This window comes from Triticum aestivum, chromosome 4D (genome assembly GCF_018294505.1).
Source record: "Triticum aestivum cultivar Chinese Spring chromosome 4D, IWGSC CS RefSeq v2.1, whole genome shotgun sequence".
NCBI classification, from domain to species: Eukaryota; Viridiplantae; Streptophyta; class Magnoliopsida; order Poales; family Poaceae; genus Triticum; species Triticum aestivum.
The window spans coordinates 339,587,876-339,610,506 of NC_057805.1; positions in this window are offsets into that span (position 1 = coordinate 339,587,876).

A 22,631-nucleotide genomic window follows, 5' to 3' on the forward strand; every position below is an offset into this window, starting at 1 on the left:
GTTTGCGTTCTACTCGTGCATAGAAACTACGCATAGACCTAGCTCTGATACCACTGTTGGGGATCGTAGCAGAAATTTAAAATTTTCTACGCATCACCAAGATCAATCTATGGAGTCATCTAGCAACGAGAGAGAGGAGTGCATCTACATACCCTTGTAGATCGCGAGCGGAAGCGTTCAAGTGAACGAGGTTGATGGAGTCGTACTCGTCGTGATCCAAATCACCGATGACCGAGCGCCTCCGCGTTCAACACACGTATGGTTGGGGAAGACGTCTCCTCCTTCTTGATCCAGCAAGGGGGAGGGAGAGGTTGATGGAGATCCAGCAGCACGATGGCGTGGTGGTGGAAGTAGCGGGATCTCGGCAGGGCTTCGCCAAGCTCAGCGAGAGGGAGAGGTGTCACGGGAGGGAGAGGGAGGCGTCAGGGGCTTGGGTGCGGCTGCCCTCCCTCCCCACTTTATATAGGGTTCCTGGGGGCGCCGGCCCTAGGAGATCCCATCTCCAGGGGGGCCGCGGCCAAGGGGGTGGCTTGCCCCCCAAGCCAAGTGGGGCGCCCCCCCACCCCTAGGGTTTCCAACCCTAGGCGCAGGGGAGGCCCAAGGGGGGCGAACCAGCCCACCAGGGGCTGGTTCCCTTCCCCACTTCAGCCCATGGGGCCCTCCGGGATAGGTGGCCCCACCCGGTGGACCCCCGGGACCCTTCCGGTGGTCCCGGTACAATACCGGTGACCCCCGAAACTTTCCCGGTGGCCGAAACTGGACTTCCTATATATAATTCTTCACCTCCGGACCATTCCGGAACTCCTAGTGACGTCCGGGATCTCATCCGGGACTCCGAACAACTTTCGGATTTCCGTATACTAATATCTGTACAACCCTAGCGTCACCGAACCTTAAGTGTGTAGACCCTACGGGTTCGGGAGACATGCAGACATGACCGAGACGACTCTCCGGTCAATAACCAACAGCGGGATCTGGATACCCATGTTGGCTCCCACATGTTCCACGATGATCTCATAGGATGAACCACGATGTCGAGGATTCAATCAATCCCGTATACAATTCCCTTTGTCAATCGGTACGTTACTTGCCCGAGATTCGATCGTCAGTATCCCAATACCTTGTTCAATCTCGTTACCGGCAAGTCACTTTACTCGTACCGTAATGCATGATCCCGTGACCAAACACTTGGTCACATTGAGCTCATTATGATGATGCATTACCGAGTGGGCCCAGAGATACCTCTCCGTCATACGGAGTGACAAATCCCAGTCTCGATTCGTGCCAACCCAACAGACACTTTCGGAGATACCCGTAGTGCACCTTTATAGCCACCCAGTTACGTTGTGACGTTTGGCACACCCAAAGCACTCCTATGGTATCCGGGAGTTGCACAATCTCATGGTCTAAGGAAATGATACTTGACATTTGGAAAAGCTCTAGCAAACGAACTACACGATCTTGTGCTATGCTTAGGATTGGGTCTTGTCCATCACATCATTCTCCTAATGATGTGATCCCGTTATCAATGACATCCAATGTCCATAGTCAGGAAACCATGACTATCTGTTGATCAACGAGCTAGTCAACTAGAGGCTCACTAGGGACATGTTGTGGTCTATGTATTCACACATGTATTACGATTTCTGGATAACACAATTATAGCATGAACAATAGACAATTATCATGAACAAGGAAATATAATAATAACCATTTTATTATTGCCTCTAGGGCATATTTCCAACACACACCCTCTCTGGTCAATATTGTAATGCCCAACATGTAGTCCTAGCTTGAAAAAAGATTTGCAATCCTCGCTAAGGATAGAAGCGCATATTGGTATGCCCCAACATGTGACTAATTGGATACACGCAAGTGTCACATGTTGGTAACAAGGTGGACATTATAACAAGTACAACCACACATGATGAGACAAGATACAAGAGTAATAGTATGACAAACAAATGTCATACATAGCTAAATCACCAATTAGAGGTCACATAACCCAACATTACATCAGAATTGTCATATAGAAGGCACAATCTGAGTAGCGAATAAGAAGCAATTTGGACTAAGGAGGCCCCAAATAAATAAAGCAACATCCACCCTCCTAATCCCAGGCTACCAACCGGGAACCCATCCTATGATCGTCGTCGAAGAAGAAGAACTCCAAATAGAACATATATCACTCTCACATTAGAGGATCGTTTTACGCGTACATGCACCTGTTGTTGTGGTATCCGTGTCACTGAGACTCAGCAATAACATTACCAAGGATATCAAGACTACCAACACTTATGGGTTTGAAAGTGGTTAAGAGGTGAGGTTGTAGCAAGCACTAAGCATTTGTAAACCAACTAGTCCTATGAGTACTAGAACAAGAAGATTAATTTCTATGCATCATGGGGGCACAAGTAGTATGATTAAGTAAGAAGTGATCCTTGACGCCTACTTATGAGTCATTCATAAACCCACCATGTTCACTCTTGATCAGAATCTCACAAGAAGAGGCAATCAGGGTACGCACACGGTTGGCAAGTCTACAACCGAAGGTTACAGAATACCAAGTCGTCCATCATTGTGGACATGGCTTTCCGAAAGATTTAACCCTATAGGGTTGATCCAACTCGTCCATTATAAATCATCACATGAATATGTTGGAAACCTCAACAATGTGTTGCCACGAAGCATCCTAGGAGTCCAGTGTAACAAGTCCTCGATCTAATGTAAAATTGTCCAGTGAGGCCTCCCGGCGAGTCAGATCTGTATTGAGAGCTACGCACACTCTATCTCCGGACTCATCCGTCTATTCAAAGTGGGCGATAGCCAAAACTCGAGTTGTCGCGAGACAACACCACCGATTGCTAGGTAGGGGACCAATGCCATTTATGGACTGGCCTAGGTTGTTGATTAAGAGTTTCTATTCCCATTGGAGTTGTTGGATTCCCCAAAGAGGAAAGGTGATGTAGCACAGCAACAGAAAATACTTCCCTTAGTTAAGAACCAAGGTTTATCGAACCAGTAGGAGGCACCAAGCTAACAATGTTGGTAACATCTACAAACAAACAAATAAAATTGCTTGCACCCGAGAGTAGCAAGGAGGTTGTCAATCCTCGTGTTCTTGCTAGTTACAAGATAAAATAAAATATATTGTCATAGGGCAAACATAAAAAAATTAATAGGAAATTGTAGGAACTTTTGTATTAATGGATAATAGACCCCGGGGACCATAGGTTCACTAGTGGAATCTCTCTCGGAAGTAGGTAATGGCATGGTAACAAATTACTGTTGCACAATTGACAGAACAACGGCAATTTATAATTTTATCATTCATGGCATAATCTCACATAGGCATTACGTTCGTGATAAGTAGACCATTAAACTTATTGACGCCTACTACTATTACTCCATGTTGGTGCAATACCTGCCTACCTTGTGTTTTGGAGATTGTTGACAGAAACAGGTATGGACTGATTTGTTTGCTAGTGCATACAGAGAGAAAAAGTCCATACACAACCGAAGAGAATGATGTCTCTGGTGCTGAGTTTGAGGAACTTCACCGAAGTACATCAGCATTGCAGAGAAGAACGAGCTATATTTGTTCAAGTGATAGAGTCGAGAAGATTGATGAGAAGAAATCGACCCCTCGAAAGTTTACTGCTGAAGCAAAGCTTTTGTTTCGGTACTGTCGTTTGAAGAAATTGACTGCTGCGATGGAAGTCGAAGACAAAGTGAAGATGTAGTATTCATTTCACTGTTCTTCTTTTATTCTTTCGAGTCATAGGACCTCCATACTATAAAGGGGGGTATAGGTTCTCGATGCTTAGATCCGCTGTGATGCTTAGCCATAACCTATGAAAGACGCGAGAGAAATATCTTTGTGCTTCGAGCAGTTACTTGCCAGCAAGAGACTGTGATCTTCTTCGCAGAAAGATATTTGCCTCGGACCGAGGAGTTAGCATTTCTTGCTCCGCAAGAAATGTTACCCTTGTGCTCAAATATGACCGTTGGAATCGTGTCGTTCGGCCATTGGCTGAGCCCGATGTCTAATTTGGTCATTTCCCATCTGGGAAGGCTACGGCTATAAATAGCCACCCTGCTCCATCTTTGTCCGTTGGCTGCTCCGCTTGATATTTATGAGAAGATTGATTTGAGCAACCCCTCTCCGAGTGATTTGAGTTTAAGATCCACCAAGAGAAAAACTAAGAGCCCAAACTTAGACAGTGGTTTAGCATCATAGTAGTTCTGAGTGAGAGTTCTTGTACCTATTACTCTTGAGAGCTGTGCACTCTCTAGACGGATAGGTTTCAGCTTCGAGTGTTGAAGAGTTGTTGTCTTCACCGAGCCTGATCTTCAGCAACCAAGAGTGATTGTGGTTCGCGAAGGTCGACCGAAGGTTTGGAGATCGCCAACAAGGTTCTACCACGAGTGAAATCAATGTGAGTCTGATCAGCTCTGCGTTGAAGGAGAATAGGGTGAAGAGAGTTTATCTTCCGTGTTAAGTCACAACCCCTCCAACAAGACGTAGCCCTTTGGCAGAAGGGTGAACTGGTCTCCCAAATCTCTCTGTCGCCATCAAGCATCATTGGTTGTATCTATTCTATTGCATTTCCTTAAGCAGTTATTATTCGTGCTCTGTGCCGATAGATTACTTGATTATTTCGTTCTGTTGTCAACATCCTGTGTATCTGTGTTCATTCCTCTTCGTTATCATCACTTGTTTTCTTTCGTTACCATCTTGTACTTCGGATTTACTTGTGAAATTGTTCTGTAGTATTTGATTTAGTATCTCCCATGCTATGTCTCTTTCTGCTACATCTGTTTGCATGTTGCATTACTCTCATTGTAGTTAAACCTGTGATTTATCAAACTCGTACTGTTGTCAACGCTTTTATCAATGAATAGGCTTCTGACGAAGAAGATTGATTCCATTCATTTCCTTCAATACTCTATTCCGCTGCTATGATTGGTTTGGTTCAAAGCTTCAAAAGAAAATTTGAATCTCCCATTCACCCCCCTGGTCGATATACTCTCAGTCCTAACAATTGGTACCAAAGTAGGTTCTCCCTGTCTCTGTTTATTAAAGGTCTAACGTCCTTGGAGTTTTGAGTATGTCGTTTGCAGGTAGATCCTCACACTCTGAAAGATTTCCTATCTTTGATGGAAATGACTATCTGTACTGGAAGGAACGAATGAGAATCAGAATTCAAGCTATCAACTATGATCTGTGGCAGATTGTGGAAGATGGCTACACCATTCAGCAACAAAACAATTTGACTTTCGATGATAAAGCAAATCTGCATATGGATGCTCAAGCAAAAGATATCATCTGTGGTAGTCTTATCAAAAGACATTTTCTTTCGGTTCCACAGGCTCAACACAGCAAAGCAAATTTGGGATGCTCTCAACATTGCTCATGAAGAATTTGTTGCCCGATCAGATCCTCACACTCAAATTCTTCGTGCTATGTTCATTGGATTCAGAAGCCTGCATAAAGAAAGTGTCATGGAACTCACTGATCGATTGACAAACATTGTCGAAAGACTACATCAGCGAGGAGTAACTGATATCATCGATAAAGATTTAGTCAACAAGCTTCTGAGCGCACTTGATGAATCCTTCAATTATATCGTGTCTGAAATCAAGCAAAGACCTGACTATGAAGAGCTTCACTATGTTGAGCATGAAACTGCTGTCAATTCATGAAGAAAATATGGAACTGGAAAATGCCAATCAAGAATCTTCTTCGGAAAGTGAAGGAGAAATTCTCTCACACTATGGCAGTTTTCAAGAAGAAGAAGAAGAAGATGTCGAGAATCAACACACCATCACCAGAGAACTTGAAATTCTCACGTAAAGGCTAAGTGATCTAAAAAGACACAATCTTTGTCTCATAAATGATGACGGGTTTCACGCGCCAGAATCATCAAGAAGACGATTGCCTCTGAATGAAGTGCTTCAAGTGCAAGTTATACGGCCATGTCATCGCTGATTTGCCCTGGTTGGGAAGAAAAACCTAGCAGCATATGGAAATACCTTCACTGTAGTGGTTTTACTCGAATGGATCGTCATACTAAGCTCTCGAAGGAAATTGCATCTCCTTCATCTTCTTTGACGAGACCAATCACTCATGTGAAAGCCAGAGCTATCATTGAATCAAATATGAAGAGGATGTCACAACCAAACAGAGCGTGTGCTGATCTGACAGTGGACTCTGAAGAAGAAGCTACTAACACTGAATCAGATGATGAAGAATTCTACAAAAGGATTGGGTGAAGCAATGTGCATATGTTGCCATCGAATCATCAAAGTATACCAGTGAATCAGATACTGATGTTGATGCTTCAAGTAATGATGATTCAAGCAATGATGAACCAATTTCCTTTTGTCTCATGGCAAAGTCATCAAAATATCAGGTATCTGCTAAACACCAAAGGTCTATGAACGAATATTCACCTGAATATATATCCTATGCCAAACTGGTCAAGATAGCTAAATCCCAACATGATGAACTTGAAATGCTTGAAAGAAATCTTAGGAAAACTGAAGGATTATTGGTTGAAGAGATGAAGAAGAACCAAAAGCTGATTGAAGAGCAAGATGCTTTTTCATCGACTATTGATGATCTCAGCATTCGATATGACTCACTCACAGTTGACTACGAGGGTTTATCAAATGAACTCCTTATCAGGAATCAAGAACTCGTGTCACTGAAAGAGTCTCATAGCGAGCTGGTTTTAGAGAAAGCTTCTCTCTTCACCGAGCAATCTGTTCGAAATCCTGATGGTTTTGTACCACCTTGCTTAAAATTCCTGGAACGTAGCAATGTTGAATCTCATGCTGAAACATCTAATGCTGCCAAGAATATTGCTGCTACTGAAGTTGGCACTACTACTGACCCCTCTTCCGAGGATCTTGCTGCTATCGCTGAACAAAATTGTAGGTTAAAGGGCTTGCTTGAGACTGGAATGCTAAGGAGCCTAAAAGGGCATCAAATCTTATGTGATGTGCTCAAGAAGTCCATACTGCAAAAAAATCCTTAGAAGGAAGGAATAGGTTTTGAAAATAAACTTAATGTGGATGGATCCTATTGGACTCCCAAACAATATCCTCGTACGACTTGGATTCGTGCAAAGAGTAAAACCCTCGAACCTGAAGCTCTAACTGGTTATCTTTCGCCCATTCTTGTTGATATTGATGAGTCAAATGACTCAAATTACAAACTCTTCAAACAACAGAATGGTAAGGTTTTCGCTTGATATGTTGGAACTAACTGCAGGTCAGGTTCACCCAAGAAGCAAATTTGGGTAAAGAAGTGCACTATTGAAGATCTATCAGTTACTGCTAACCTAACTATGCAGGATAATTTTCAACAAGGAAATGGTTGTCACTCCAAATCTACTCGTGTATCATTCTCGAAGATTATCACCCTGAACTGTGTCAGAAGGAATACATGCGTACATTTTCAAATCATTATATTCATGTATCTGGAGACAACTTCAATGCCTATTCATATGATTATCATCATAGAGTGCAGGTGTCTCACAGGACTCACCGAAAGAATATCCCTAGCCAGGCAAAGCAATTGAGATCCTCACCTCCCACGCAAGTGTGGGTTGTGAAGAAGAACTAATCAATTCTTGCAAGAAATTCTCTCAGGGATATTGCATGTTTATCATAAGCCCTGAGATCAATCATTGTTGGTGCTTACTCTTTCTTGGTTTTCATTCGAAGTGTTTGTGTTTTTCCTTCGTTTGGTTTTGTGTTTCGAGTCAGTTTTGTTTTGGATTTTACATGGTTCTTCGTATCATAAACATGCAACTTGATCTGAAGAAGATTTCAATCCGATGTCCTTGATCGTGAATGGAATCTGATTCGTAATTTCATCTGTTTTGGCGCTTGCGCTTCCTCAGACCTTTTGGTATCCAGTTCAGTTACCAAGATTTTGGCAGGAAACGACTGACATGTGCCCACGATCTCATGATTGTGATCCTGTCCGTTGAATGTGGAACATCCCGGGTTTTTCGGCCGTAGATTTCGTAGTGGGTGGTTTCTCCCTCAAGCTATTTAACCCCCTCTCTAGGTCTCTTCTTCCTTAGTTCATTCTCTGTTCGGCCTCAAACCCCTCCTCTTGTTCTCCATCCGAGCCCGAGATCGCAGCAGCGTCGTCGTCAAGCCTCGCCGTGCAACTCCGGCGGAGCTCCGTCACCGTTGGTCGCGCTAATGCGGTAACTCATCTCTCCCGTGCTACCGTAGTCGATCTGTACTGCCAAGTTAGGGTGTACAGATCTAGAACTTTCCCTATCCCTTTCCTGTTCTAGGGAAGTTCATCGCGACGCCATTTATCTTGTGTTATTTTCTTGCGGTAGATCTTTAGGATCCACTAAGTCATGGCTAGTACGGTTTGTAGTAAGTTCCTCGTACGAGTCTTTTGGATCTAGGGTTCACTGTGTATACATCAAACGATTAGAGGAATGGTTTTGTTGGCTTAAGGCATATTGCAATTCACTCGACGATATCTTGCAAGTGTATGCCATGGATCCCATGCTTCTTGCGGAAACTTATCTGTTTTGAGTTAAAATACTTCCGTGCATGTTTGTCACTTCCTCCTGTGTTTTCCTTCGTATTTGCGTTTTTCTCAGGAGTGGTCATGGAAAATAGTTTGGATGAGCATTCTGGGTCCGAGGAAGAAATTCCACAACAGCCACGTGTTACTGACAAAGCAAAGGTGGCTGAAAGAAAATCAGCGAAGCCACCAAAAGCACCGAAGAAAAAGGTCGAATCAGAATCTGCTGAAGAAGATGATGATATTCCCTCAGCACACAGTCAGCCAGAGGATGAGCTTGTCACCGACTGCAAGACCCTATTTTCTGATGGAAATCCCAAGAAGGGTGGTTGCGGTAGAGAGAGGAACACCGCGGCTGAGATGTCTGGTCCGAAAACTTACAAGACTCCACCTGGAGTAGAAACTGCTCAAGAGAGAAACAACAGGCTGCAAAAGATTCGCCATCATTGGGTGAAGAAATGGTTCAACCATGAGAACGTCCGAAGAAAATACCAGATCATGTTTGCATTCACTCCTCCGTGGAATGATTGCATTGCAGAAGGCTGCCTTGGGCAGGATGATGAAAAAGTAAGGCCAGCACTGCCACCCAACGCTCATGCTAATTCCTTCAAAACCATAGCCGATTTTCGCGAAGAGATTGGAAAGAGGGAAAAGGCCAAGGCCAAGCGTGAGGCTCGCGAAGGAAAATCAATTGGAACAATGAAATGTTGAGTTGACTCAACAAGATGTGCAAGATAAGAAGGAAAGGGCATCTGCGCAAAAAGAAAAGAAGAAGAGGAAGTCTATTTCTCCTCAAGCTTCGAAGAAGAAGTTTGTTACCAAAAAATTAAGGAAGGTTGCGTCTGCTTCGTCCAGTGATTCTTCTAATGACAATGCTAGTGAATAAATTCCCATGTATGATCAAAGATCTCTCCTTGATAAGCCATATCAAACTCCTTCTCCAGCAAAGATTTCGCCGCCAGTAAGATCTTCACCATGGCTTGCTCCCGTCCCTCCAGATAAACCTTCGGGTTCTGCCGTCCAAGTGGCGAAGAGAAAGTTGATGACCGATGAAAAAGCTGTTGCCCCGGCCAAGAAGGCGAAGACAATTATTCCTGCTCCCATAGAGGAATATGATTTTGACCTTATGTTTGACATCATTGAAGGTGCATCTTATGATGCAAATCCATCTAAGTTGAGCATTCTGGGTTTGCATGATGATGTTACCAAGATGGCAACAAAGCATTTCTCTGAGCTGACAAGTTCACCAAGTGGGTCGAAGTAGAACCAATCAGTAATTGCGACGCATCAATAGTCAAATTCCTGAAGAAGTTGATATTTCGCTTTGGATACCCACACAACATTATTACTGACATGTAATTTCCTTGCTATTCTAGGAAAGACTATGCGGCCTTGTCAATAAGTTCTTGGTGTAACATATCTTGCCATAACTCCTTGATGTACTACTTGTACTTGATTCCTTGTTGTTACATATTAAGAAATCCTTGCTCTAGTCTTTGTCAAAATTGAAACTTGCTATCTTGCTTATTTGTTTGCCCGTGACACCTCGAATGTGAATGATACAAACTGAGATACTATTCTTGATGAAAGTCTACTTCGACTAGCCCTATAAAAAGAGACAACTTCGGGGTAAGACAAAGGAGAACCAATAATTGTATTTGGTGAATTCCAAAGGAGCGACATCAAGATGATCTCAAATGAAGAAGCAACATGGAAGTCATTCATCTCATTGAGATAAGACCTTTGGTTTTTGGGTCATTTTAAGTCGTGGTCCTACATAAAACTTGATGCTAATATACTGAATCAAAACCGGCAGATCTCGGGTAGGGGGTCCCAAGCTGTGTGTCTTAGGATAGATGGTAACATGGACATGGGATTTTACCTAGCTTCGGGCTCTCTCGAAGAGATAATACCCTACATGCTGCTTTTGATTGTATTTGATGTGTATGATTATAGAGTTGATCTACCTCGAGACCATATGTTGTGGTCTAATCCTGAGGGTATGATGAATAACGTCATAATCCTCTATCGACTATCCTAGCCTCGGCTTATATAACATACCGGAGGCCTGGGATAACAAGAGTCCTAGTCGAATATGTAGGTGGAGAGGAATCCTTGTCTTGATCATCAACTCTTGTGGAATATCCCTTGTATGCGGCATGGGCTGTCCGAACTGGCCCATGAGTGATCCGCCATGGGGGTCCTCGGCCCGATCCAGCTGGTCGGGAGACGACGTGGTGAGTACCCCCTAGTCCAGGACACCATCAAACAAAACACAGGAGCCGGGCAACCCAACTATTGACCGAAGACATAATCCGAAATTGATGCATATAAAGCAATATCCGAGAACATTTTGCCGCGGACTCCTCGGAGTACCTTGGCTTTTGGTGGGTTTGGCTCAAGTCCCCCCCCCCCCCCCGTTGATGTTGCCGATGTTTAAAAAGTTTCCGACAATGTACTGCGGGATTTATGCTCGGACCCAACACCGAGGTGCAGGTCGACAAGAAAAATGCCGAACTATGGGTCGAAAAAGATTTCCCAAGCTGGATTGTTACGCAGGGTACCTCGGTCAAGAGGATGACCCGCCTCATAAAAGAAAAATAGACAAATAGATCAAAAGTGCCATAAGCTCGAAAAGCCAAAAAACTTATGTGAAAGCTTGACGTCCGAACTAAATCAAGTCATTTGGTGCCAATCGGAAAATTTGGTCTTGAAATTAGTTTGTGCTTCTGTCGTGCTTTAACATGACACATCCGATCTCAAGACTTCGAATGGGTCAGCCTTTGGCTTCAACCTCCTATCCCAAAGGCGAAGTGCTTCTGAGGCCAGTTTAGCGAACTAAACTTGAGCGGCTTTAGAGAGAAACCAGGCTATCCGGCTATTGACCACACACTCGAGTCGAGGAAGGAGTGATAGAAAAAGACTTTGCAATGAACAAGAAGAAAACACATTTACTATAAAACGGCTCATATAAATTTCAAGAGCCCCCAGTTAACATGGCTAAAGGAGTTTCTTTCAACAAACAACATATGTGAGCATGGTCGAACCGAACACAAGTTAAACATTTAAAACTTTGAGCATGAAAGCGACTTAGCTGGTTAATGTGTTCGGCATTGATGACGCGGTCCGAGCTTGATGCGGGACAAGGTTCCATCCCCCAAGCTGGTCCCGAGGTGGCGGAGTGAAGAGCTTCGACACTCCGAAGTGGTGACATAGCACGGCCAATGCAGGCTGGCAGAGTGACGCCAATATCCCCGGCATGGGTTTAATGAAGTGATGACGAAGCCTCCGGTCCAGCCGAGGTGACGTGGTATGTCGGTACGCCGAGGTGACAACACTGCCCGACCCGGATCATTTACCTATGCACAGAAAATAGTGCAAACCGGAGATAGTAGTAATAAAAATAAATTAAAAGAAAAAATCATAGCATAATAAATAATTTATGCAAAGTGAGTAATAAAAGAAGTATGGCCCGTGTGCCGAACACTCGATGAGGTAGAGCTCTCTCAGCGATGCCGAAGTCCCCGAGGCAACCGAGCATGTCGGTATGGCAATTCGACCAACAAGGTGATCACGCAAGCGGATTTATGCCGATTGGGACGATGGCTTCGGCTTGCCAAAGTGACCACGTGACGTAGTCGAAGTCGATTACCTACACATGTAAAATAGTGCAGGCCAACAATAATAATATAAATATATAAAAATCCTCACGTAATTAATTTACGCAAAATAATTTATTTAAAGATATGTGGCCTGGCGCCGAAGTCAATGTCGATGCAGGGCGTCAGCGTGATGCGGTAAAGGCGTGGCAAAGCCTGAATTCACAGGTCAGTCCGAGTTCCGGATGCGGCGTTCGCCGAAATGCGTACGGAAACTGACCGAACCACCACGCGACCGTTGTTAATGCGGCCACCATTTGATAGACCTGTGTACAGATGATGGAACAAACCAGAGTAATAATTCCTTGAAAAAAATAAACCCAAACAAGCAAAAATTACTAGAATTAATAGCACCCGGTTTATTTGTTGTAGCAATCCGAAGAAAGGTGACTCCCAAAATTGGGACTCGATCCGCACACCCATTGCCTGATGGGCGATGAAGTGACAGCATGGCAATGCTGGCAAAGGTTGGCTCGCCGAGGCAAAGCCCCTGGTCCAGCTAACGTGACGAAGTCGGTCGGATGGTGATGCTGAAGTCTCCGGAGTAGGTTGATGAAGAGACGGCGAAGCCCCCGGTCCAGCCGAGGTGTCGAAGCCTCGATGTCAGCCGATGAGTCGAAGTAGGTCGGCGTGATGGACATCGTCTTGAAGAAGCAATAGTGCGGCCATGCCGATGCAGGTCGTAACTCGTGACGTGGTCAATGCCGGCTTGATGAAGTGGCCATGCGGTGATGCCGGTGTGCCCGCTCCGTGTAATCCGTGGGGCGGCGATGTTGGCGATGATTTATCCTTCGCGATGCCGAACTCTTGTTTGGCTTGCCGACATGATGATCCGAAGAAGTTGAGCTCGGCTCAACAAAGCGATGACGTGTCTAGCGCAGGTCGGCAGCTGTGGAGCAACGTTGTCGGGCTGGTTTGACACCGGCGCGATGGTCAAGATCATATTGGAAAAGACTTTAAAATTAGTGGGATGTGTCTGAGAACAAAACACAATACCCCATACAAAACTTCCTAAAAAAAGGATGTCCGAAATCCCGTTCATAAAAAAGATGAACTCGGGTTGGATTCGTTCTCACGCAGAAAACAGATCTAAAAAGTGATGCACTAATCCGAAGGTTCCCGGAGTTTGGACGGTCGGATCGAGCTGAAATTTTGAGTGGTGGTAGATATGGAAATTCCGCAGAAGATGAACGGTTGGATCTTCCAAATGACCTCTGAGCTAGGCTCTATAGACGATGCCCTAAACTCATCCACATTCCCGTCTAGACTCGACAGGTCTCCAGTATATCATAGATCGCCGAAGATTCCTCCATCGGAACGCGATGAAATTTTACAGGGTTGTTGTAGACTCAAGTCCGCACAATTCTACCGAAGGAATCATCAAAGCGATGCTTGAGGAGGTGGTGGCAGAGGATGCAAGTTGTTGTCCGGAAAAACAGCACGGTCGCCCGAGGACAATGTTGACGTTGAGCCCCCGAGCTCCAAAGATGATTACTCCATGATCATGATAGAGATCGGAGTTGATGTTGATGAAGGCCCTCATCCGAACATTACGATCGGAGGCAGGGCACAGTTCTCGGTCAAGACAAGGTGACCAGCCAAGCCGGCGACGAAGATGCCGACGTTGCAATTGATCTGCAGGCGAGCCATTGGTCCTTTGTCGATCACACAGCTGAACTCTCAATGAAAACACTATTGTCGGTGTCAAAACCGGCAGATCTCGGGTAGGGGTCCCAAGCTGTGTGTCTTAGGATAGATGGTAGCATGGACACGGGATTTTACGCAGCTTCGGGCTCTCTCGAAGAGATAATACCCTATATGCTGCTTTTGATTGTATTCGATGTGTATGATTACAGAGTTGATCTACCTCAAGATCATATGTTGTGCTCTAAACCTGAGGGTATGATGAATAATGTCATAATCCTCTATCGACTAGCCTAGCCTCAGCTTATATAACATACCAGAGGCCTAGGATAATAAGAGTCCTAGTTGAATACGTAGGTGGAGAGGAATCCTTGTCTTGATCATCAAGTCTTGTGGAATATCCCTTGTAAGCGGCATGGGCTGTCCGAACTGGCCCATGAGTGATCCACCATGGGGGTCCTCGGCCCGATCCAGCTGGTCGGGAGACAACGCGGTGAGTACCCCCTAGTCCAGGACACCGTCAGACAAAACACAAGCTGGGCATTGGTACGACTATACACAGTCGTATCGGTGCTCCTACCACATGGGAACGGCCGTGGAAACGCCCAAATCTTCTCCATACAATCACCATTTTTGGCACCATCTCACTCGTTTTATAGTGGGAGTTTAAGAAATGCACTAAAGACCTCAAGACCACCTATCCCTTAGATCTAAGGAGAGGAGAATGATCTATGGAGGAGAGATTAAGGATGTAGCCTCATACCATGATAAATGTGACTTCAACCATAAGATCGTTATAGATATTCATCTGTGACGTTGAAAGGATCGAAATTGTTGACTAGAGGGGGGGTGAATAGGCAACTAACAATTTTTAGCTTTTCTTTACCAAATTAAACTTAGCATCAAAATAGGTTGTCTAGATATGCAACTAGGTGAGCAACCTATATGATGCAACAACAACAAGCACACAAGCAAGCAAGGAAGACAACACAATAAGCTTGCACAAGTAAAGGTAACAGATAACCAAGAGTGGAGCCAGTGGAGATGAGGATGTGTTACCGAAGTTCCTTTCCTTTGAGAGGAAGTATGTCTCCGTTGGAGCGGTGTGGAGGCACAATGCTCCCCAAGAAGCCACTAGGGCCACTGTATTCTCCTCACGCCCTCACACAATGCGAGATGTCGTGATTCCACTATTGGTGCCCTTGGAGGCAGTGACCGAACCTTTACAAACAAGGCTGGGGCTATCTCAACAACTTAATTGGAGGCTCCCAATGACACCACGAAGCTTCACCACAATGGAATATGGCTCCTCGGTGACCTCAACCGTCTAGGGTGCTCAAACACCCAAGAGTAACAAGATCCGCAAGGGATTAGTGGGGGGAATCAAATTTCTCTCGGTGGAAGTGTAGATCGGGGCCTTTCAACCAATCCCTAGAAAATCAACAAGTTTGATTGGCTAGGGAGAGAGATCGGGCGAAAATGGAGTTTTGAGCAACAATGGAGCTTGGGGAGGGAAGAGGTGGTCTTCTTGGGGAAGAAGACCCCCTTTATATAGTGGGGGAAATGATCCAACCGTTACCCTCTCACTCAGCCCGCGATACGCGGTACTACCGCACATGCTTGCGGTACTACCGCACATGCTTGTGGTACTAACGCAAGGGGTTGCGGTACTACCGCTGGACGGTGTGGTACTACCGCTTGCGCGGTAGTGACCAGACGAGGCCCTGTTGCACATGGCAACGAGCGGTAGAACCGCCGGAGTGGTACTACTGCGCGCCCCTGCGGTACTACAGCAAGGCAGGGCTCTACCGGGCTGAAAAAGCACGGACTAAATAAATTACATCTGTGACTACTTCCGCTGAGTTTAGACTGTGCGAAAATCCGGCATGGTACTACCGCTCGCAGGAATCGGTACTACTGCGTAGGGGCGGAAGTAAAAAATTACTTCCGCGTCTACTTCCGCATGCGCCAGTGTCAGGGCTGGAGGCAGCGGTACTACCGCTCACCAGGAGCGGTACTACCGCTGGTCCCTGCTGTACTACCGCTCCCTTGAGCGGTACTACCGCAAGCCCCTGCGGTACTGCCGCTCCCTTGAGCGGTACTACCGCAAGCCCCTGCGGTACTGCCGCTCCCTTGAGTGGTACTACCGCATGCCAAAGATACTCTAGCATTTGGAAGCCTTCATTTCGCAGAGACAAGGATAAACGGATGGGGCTCCAATGAAGCGAATGAAAGGTGGTGCAAAGGAACAGATGTGTATGTGTTGATCCCATCCTAACCTTTCCAAAGCGGATCCCCTCTTAATAGTACGGCTTTCCTACGACTCAAATCCACCGAAAAGAAACGTAGAGAATCACCGTCTTCGATAGGCTCCGAGGGGCACGAAATCGTCTTGTGCCTAGACATGAGATATCCGAAATGCTCAATGCACACGATTAGTCCGCAAATGCACTGTCATCAATCGCCAAAACTACATAGTTAGGGAGAAATATGCCCTTACAATCTCCCCCTTTTTGGTGGATTGATGACAATCTCCCCCTCTATAGATATGCTTTGGACTGCACAACACACATACTAGGATCAACACTCCCCCTATATTTTATAGACAAGGCAATCCTTGCAACAAACTAAGTGACAGTAAGCATGGAGGCAAGGTATAGTAAGTGAGCATGAAGTAAAGGGCACAAGATAAAATATGCTCACAATCTACTAAACATATTAGACAATAAAGGATAAGCTTGAGCGCATATGTCTCACACCATATGATAGAATAAGTCTCCTAGTCTCACACGCATACAAACACAAACGAACAAACCAAAGAGACGAAGGTTCAACGAAACGAAAGCAAAGAGACACAAGACCCGCAAATCCTACACTCTCTCCCCCTTTGGCATCGAGACACCAAAAAGGCAGAGAGGAAACCTACGACACAGATGGTAGCTCCCACTGACGTGGTCACCCATCAAGCTCCTCATTTCTCTCAGCAGCAGGAATGGACTCCTCATCTGACTTAGCCCACTGATAGCCGTGCTTCGTCATCCAGACAGCCTCAGGAGTGATGTTCTTCTCGGACCCGCTCGAGACGTGCTCGCCAAGCTTCCTCAAGATCCTCTTGTCGCGCTGGCGACTCTCCTTCTGAGCAACGTGGGTCTGGTACTGCCCCTGGCCTGCATGCAGAACAGAGACTTCACCTTGGCCTTGAGCTTCTTAGCCCAAGAGGGCTCAGCAGAGGGAGGTGCATACCCCTCAGAACTGTCCTCAGCCTCCTCCTCCTCAAACTCATCAGCATCAACATCCATGCGTGCAGCCTCGGGCTCAGCCTGGGTAGTGGTGTTAGCTTCTGGCGCAGCTTAATGGGCTCATGGAGAATCCAGTTGGGAGCAAGAAACTCTTCACCCGGAAAGAGCTTCTCCCAAGTCTTCGAGATCAAGAGGAAGAAATAAGGTCCATAGATGGGCACCTTGCAATGGAACACGGCAAACTGAAGCTCACACCACATGATGTGAGAGACATCAAGTGGTTTAGGTTGTTGGAGACGCGCTTCCTCACAAATGCGCATCATGTCCACAAGATAGGAATGACCTTGTCCTTGTCGCCTATGCGAGGGAAAAGAGAGTTGCGGAAGATCCGGTGCATGATGTCAAGAAACGGGTTCAGCACAAAAGTCTTCTTGTCATTGGGTAACTTCTTCTCAACAAGGTAGGGTTGAAGCTTGTCTTGTTGGTAGACTCAAGGTTGGCATGTGGGCGGACATCAACGGGCACATCTAGCCCCTCATCACGAACATGCAACAGCTCCATAAAGTCCTTCCACTCAGCAGTCATCCTCTTCCCATTTTTCATCCAAGTCATGGTCCACTTCTCATCCGTGTGGAAGTGGACAGAAGCAAAGAACTGAGCCACAATCTCCGGTTCAAAGTCAAGGTGGAACGTGAGGATCCCTCAATGCCAAACTGCTCCACCAAATCCAGAGGCTCACCAAAATTTGCCCGGTTCTTCTTCAGATGTTCCATGTCAATCCACTGAACTAGTACATAGATCTTCTGCTTGGCCTTGATCACATCTAGGAAGATGAGATTTTGTTGCTTGGTCCAAACAAGTCATTTCCCCTGCTGAGTTCCCTAGGCTTGACGTAGGGGTTGAGCTTTCTTCAAATCAGAAACTCTGCTTGAGGCATTTCATCCATGCCGACAGTTGGCTCCTTGATCTTGGTAGCTGTGGTCATGATGTGGCGTTGTGGGGCACTGGACCCCTCAGGAGCTTCATGGTTGCGAAGCCGCTTGGAGCTCGTGTCACGGTCGGGATTTGAGCGCCTTGCATTGGAACCGGAGCCACCACCTATGACACACAACACAAACACACGAGAAGAGCAAGACGGATTATTGCAAAGACCAAGGCCAAAACCGAATGAAACAAGTAGAAATGAGATTGGGTGTGACAAAACAAAGTAATTTTTACGTCAATGGTAGTACTGGACCAGGATGCGGAAGTAAAAAATTGCATCTACTCTAGTCGCGGTAGTACTGCGTCGGGTTGGCACAATAATACCGTGCTTAGAGCGGAAGTAAATTTTTACTTCCGTGCACCAGGCGGTTGTACCGCTCCAGGGGAGCGGTAGTACCGTACGAGGCCCACAACGGGCGGTAGTACCGCTCCAGGAGGGCGGTAGTACCGCACGGGGCAGATCTGGCACAAAACACATCTAAGAACATCCGTGAAGATGAATCGGTAGTACCGTTGATCAAAACTATGTTGTTGTATCACACCAAATAGCATATCTACTGCACTAGCACTCTCCAACAATCTCCTCTTGCAAAGATTTAGCCAAAAATCACAAGAACTACACACGCATCTCCCAAAACCTAGAAGCACAACAACGGGGCAAAGAGAGAGGGACTAAGGGAGATACCAGGTTCCATGGCAAGAGAGCAAGGTGGGGATCGATCCCACCGGTTGGAATGCGAGGAGAGCGGCTGGAGACGGAGATCCGGCGAGGTCCTCCGGCGCTGTTCTTGGGCAGGAGAGAGACGAAGTGAGGGGAAGGGATGGATGGGTATGGGGGAGTTGGAACTCCCCCTGCCTGCACTTAACCCCCACGCGCTCGCTACAGCGCGGTAGTACCGCGGGTCATCGCGATAGTATCGCCCGGGCGGAAGTACCGCAACCAGGGCGGTAGTACTGCTCTATCACTGGCAGTAAAAAATTACTGCCGCGATGGAAGCGGTAGTACCGTGCCATGGTCGCAGCTGTGCAAGCACAGATGCCACCCACCTCCAGCGGTAGTACTGTGGCGAGCCACGGTAGTACCGTACACCCAAGAAAGTGCAAGTTTTAGCAAAGCAGAAAAACACGGCCTTTGCAATGCAAACTTCGAGCAACCGGACACGCAAAAGAGTACACACGAATCAACTTAAACACAAAGACGGCCCAAAAGAAAGGAAAAAGACAACAAGGACCAGACACGCACCAAAACCTCTCAAGAAGAGAGGGCGGTGGCCGGAGCCACCTATGTATGAGTCAATTGGTATGGCACCGCGAAGAATTATCCTTGGGCCCATGACCAAGACTCGTCTTTGAAGCACAAGTACCATCAACAATGGTGAATGTGAAAGAGTTGATCAATTTATGCATAATGGGGGGAGGGAGAGTTCATGAGAGAACAACACTCCCCCTATGTCCATGCCTACACCTAAACAAGACATCAAGATGAGTATGGTGGGGTGCGCAAAGGTTCAAGCCAAATTGCTCAAATCAATGATATTTAGCTCATGCCTTAACTCATGAATCTTGCTTCATCCAAATGCTTCGTGAAAATATCTGCAAGGTTATCATGAGTGTTGACATAGTTGAGCTCAATCTCCCCTCGCCTAATGTGATCCCGGATGAAGTGATACCGAATCTCAATATGCTTCGTCTTGAAGTGTTGCACCGGGTTGAGAGAAATCTTGATGGCACTCTCATTGTCAAACCAAAGAGGCACTTTGTCACAAATGACACCGTAATCCTTTAAAGTTTGCCTCATCCATAGAAGTTGAGCACAACAACTATCGGCAGCCACATACTCCGCTTCGGTGGAGGAGAGAGACACACAACTTTGCTTCTTAGAAGACCAACTCACCAAAGAGCAACCAAGAAATTGGCACCCTCCGGAAGTTGACTTCCTATCCACTTTGTCTCCCGCCCAATCCGAATCCGAAAACCCCACGAGATTGAAGTTTGCTCCTCTAGGGTACCATAAGCCAAAGTTTCGGGTATGAGCCAAATATCAAAAGATTCGCTTAACCGCCACAAAGTGGCTTTCCTTAGGTGAGGCTTGAAACCGTGCACAAATTCCCACACTCAACATGATATCTAGTCTAAATGCACAAAGGTAAAGAAAGGATCCAATCATAGAACGGTATAACTTTTGATCCACCGCTTTACCATTGGGATCAATGTCTTCGCATTTGACGGGCATTGGAGTAGAAGCCGGCTTGACATCACTTAGCTTGAATCTCTGGAGCATGTCTTGAGTGTATTTGGCTTGGTTGATGAAGGTTCCTTCTCTTCTTTGTTTGATTTCGAACCCGAGAAAGAACTTCAACTCTCCCATCATGGACATCTTGAACTTCGAGGTCATGAGTGCAGCAAACTCCTCATTGAAAGCTTTCTTAGGAGAACCAAAGATAATATCATCAACATATAGTTGGCATACAAACAACTCCCCTTTGACCTTCTTATTAAAAAGAGTGGGGTCGATTTTCCCAATTTCAAACCCACGATCTTGCGACAACTCGGTAAGGTGCTCATACCACGCACGTGGGGCTTGTTTAAGGCCATAGAGTGCCTTATCGAGTTGGTACACATGATTGGGGAACTCGGGATCCTCAAACCCTCGGGGTTGTCTAACATAAACCAACTCATTAATAGGACCATTAAGAAAAGCACTCTTCACATCCATTTGTTGCAACTTGAAGTTATGATGATAAGCATAAGCAATCAAAAAATGAATAGATTCAAGGCGGGCTACGCGAGCAAAGGTTTCACCATAGTCGATACCCTCGACTTGGGAGTAGCCTTGTGCCACCAAATGAGCCTTGTTACGAACGATAATCCCATGAGCATCTTGCTTGTTCTTGAATATCCACTTGGTTCTAATAACATTATGGTTCTCCTTTGGCCTTGGCACCAATCTCCACACCTTGTTGTGCTCGAAGTTGTTGAGTTCTTCATGCATGGCATTAAGCCAATCCGGATCCTCGAGCGCCTCATAGACCTTTTGGGGTTCAACACAAGAAACAAACGCGTGATGTTCACAATAGTTTGCTAATTGTCTACGAGTGCCTACCCCCTTTCTTAAGCTTCCAAGCACATTCTTCATGAGATGATCTTTGGCAGTGAGCTTGGACGCAATCTTGGCAGCACGACGCTCCAATTCCTCCTCAAGAGAGAGTTTAGGAGCGGTAACTTGATCAACTTGAGCGTCGTCTTGGGCTTGCTCTTGATCTTGAACTTGCTCGGTGGTTCACCATCATCTTGAGGCTGATCTTGCCCTTGATCTTGTTCATTTGGTTGAGGGCCTTCACTTTGTTATTCGGAAGCGTGTGGGTCTTGGATTGGTGATGGTTCCACTTGAGTAGAACATTGTCCTTCTCCTTCGGCCACGAGGGGTTACTCAATGGGTAGGATATAGCCAACACTCATTCTTCTTATGGCTTGGGGAGGAATTTCATCACCTACACCACAAGTACCACTTTGCTCCACTTGGGAGCCGTTATTCTCATCAAACTCCACGTTACACATCTCCTCAATGAGTCTCGTGGACTTGTTGAGGACACGGTAAGCATGAGAGTTTGTAGCATAACCAACAAATATGCCCTCATGAGCTCTAGCCTCAAATTTAGACAAACGAACACCTTTCTTGAGAATGAAACACTTACAACCGAACACCCGGAAGTACTTGAGGTTGGGCTTGTTGCTGGTGAGTATCTCATATGGAGTCTTGTTCAGGCCTTTGCGGAGATAGAGCCGATTGCATGCATGACAAGTGGTGTTGATGGCTTCGGCCCAAAAGTTGTATGGAGACTTAAACTCCGCCATCATGGTTCTTGCTGCGTCCATCAAAGTCTGGTTCTTCCTCTCCACAACACCATTTTGTTGAGGGGTGTAGGGTGCGGAATAATGATGCTTGATCCCCTCATCACTAAGAAACTCATAAAAGGTGTAGTTCTTGAACTCGGTGCCATTGTCACTTATTACTGTCAAGATCTTTGCATTGTGTTGACGTTGAGCTTCATTTGCAAAGTCGATGATGGTTTGTTGGGTCTCACTCTGTCGGATCACGGGTTCCGGCAAAACCCTCAAGGTTCGAACACTGGGGTGCGCGCGAAGATTTCCTCCCTACCGATCTACGCCCTAGCTCGCTAAGATCTCGCGGATGAATTCGATGAACTCACAACACAAAGACACGAGATTTATACTGGTTCGGGCCACCGTTGTGGTGTAATACCCTACTCCAGTGTGGTGGTGGTGGATTGCCTCTTGGGCTGATGAACAACAATACAAGGGGAAGAACAGCCTCCTGAGGTTGAGGTGTTCTTGTGCTCGGTGTGTGGCTAAGGATTGGCTCAAGGCTAGATGCCTCTACTATGGTGGCTAGTTATACTTATATAGGCCCTGGTCCTCTTCCCAAATATTGAGCTGGAAGGGAGCCAACAACGGTGGCCAATTTGAAAGGGGACAACTAGTACAGCTTATCCTGACAAAAGCGGTCTTCGCCTACAA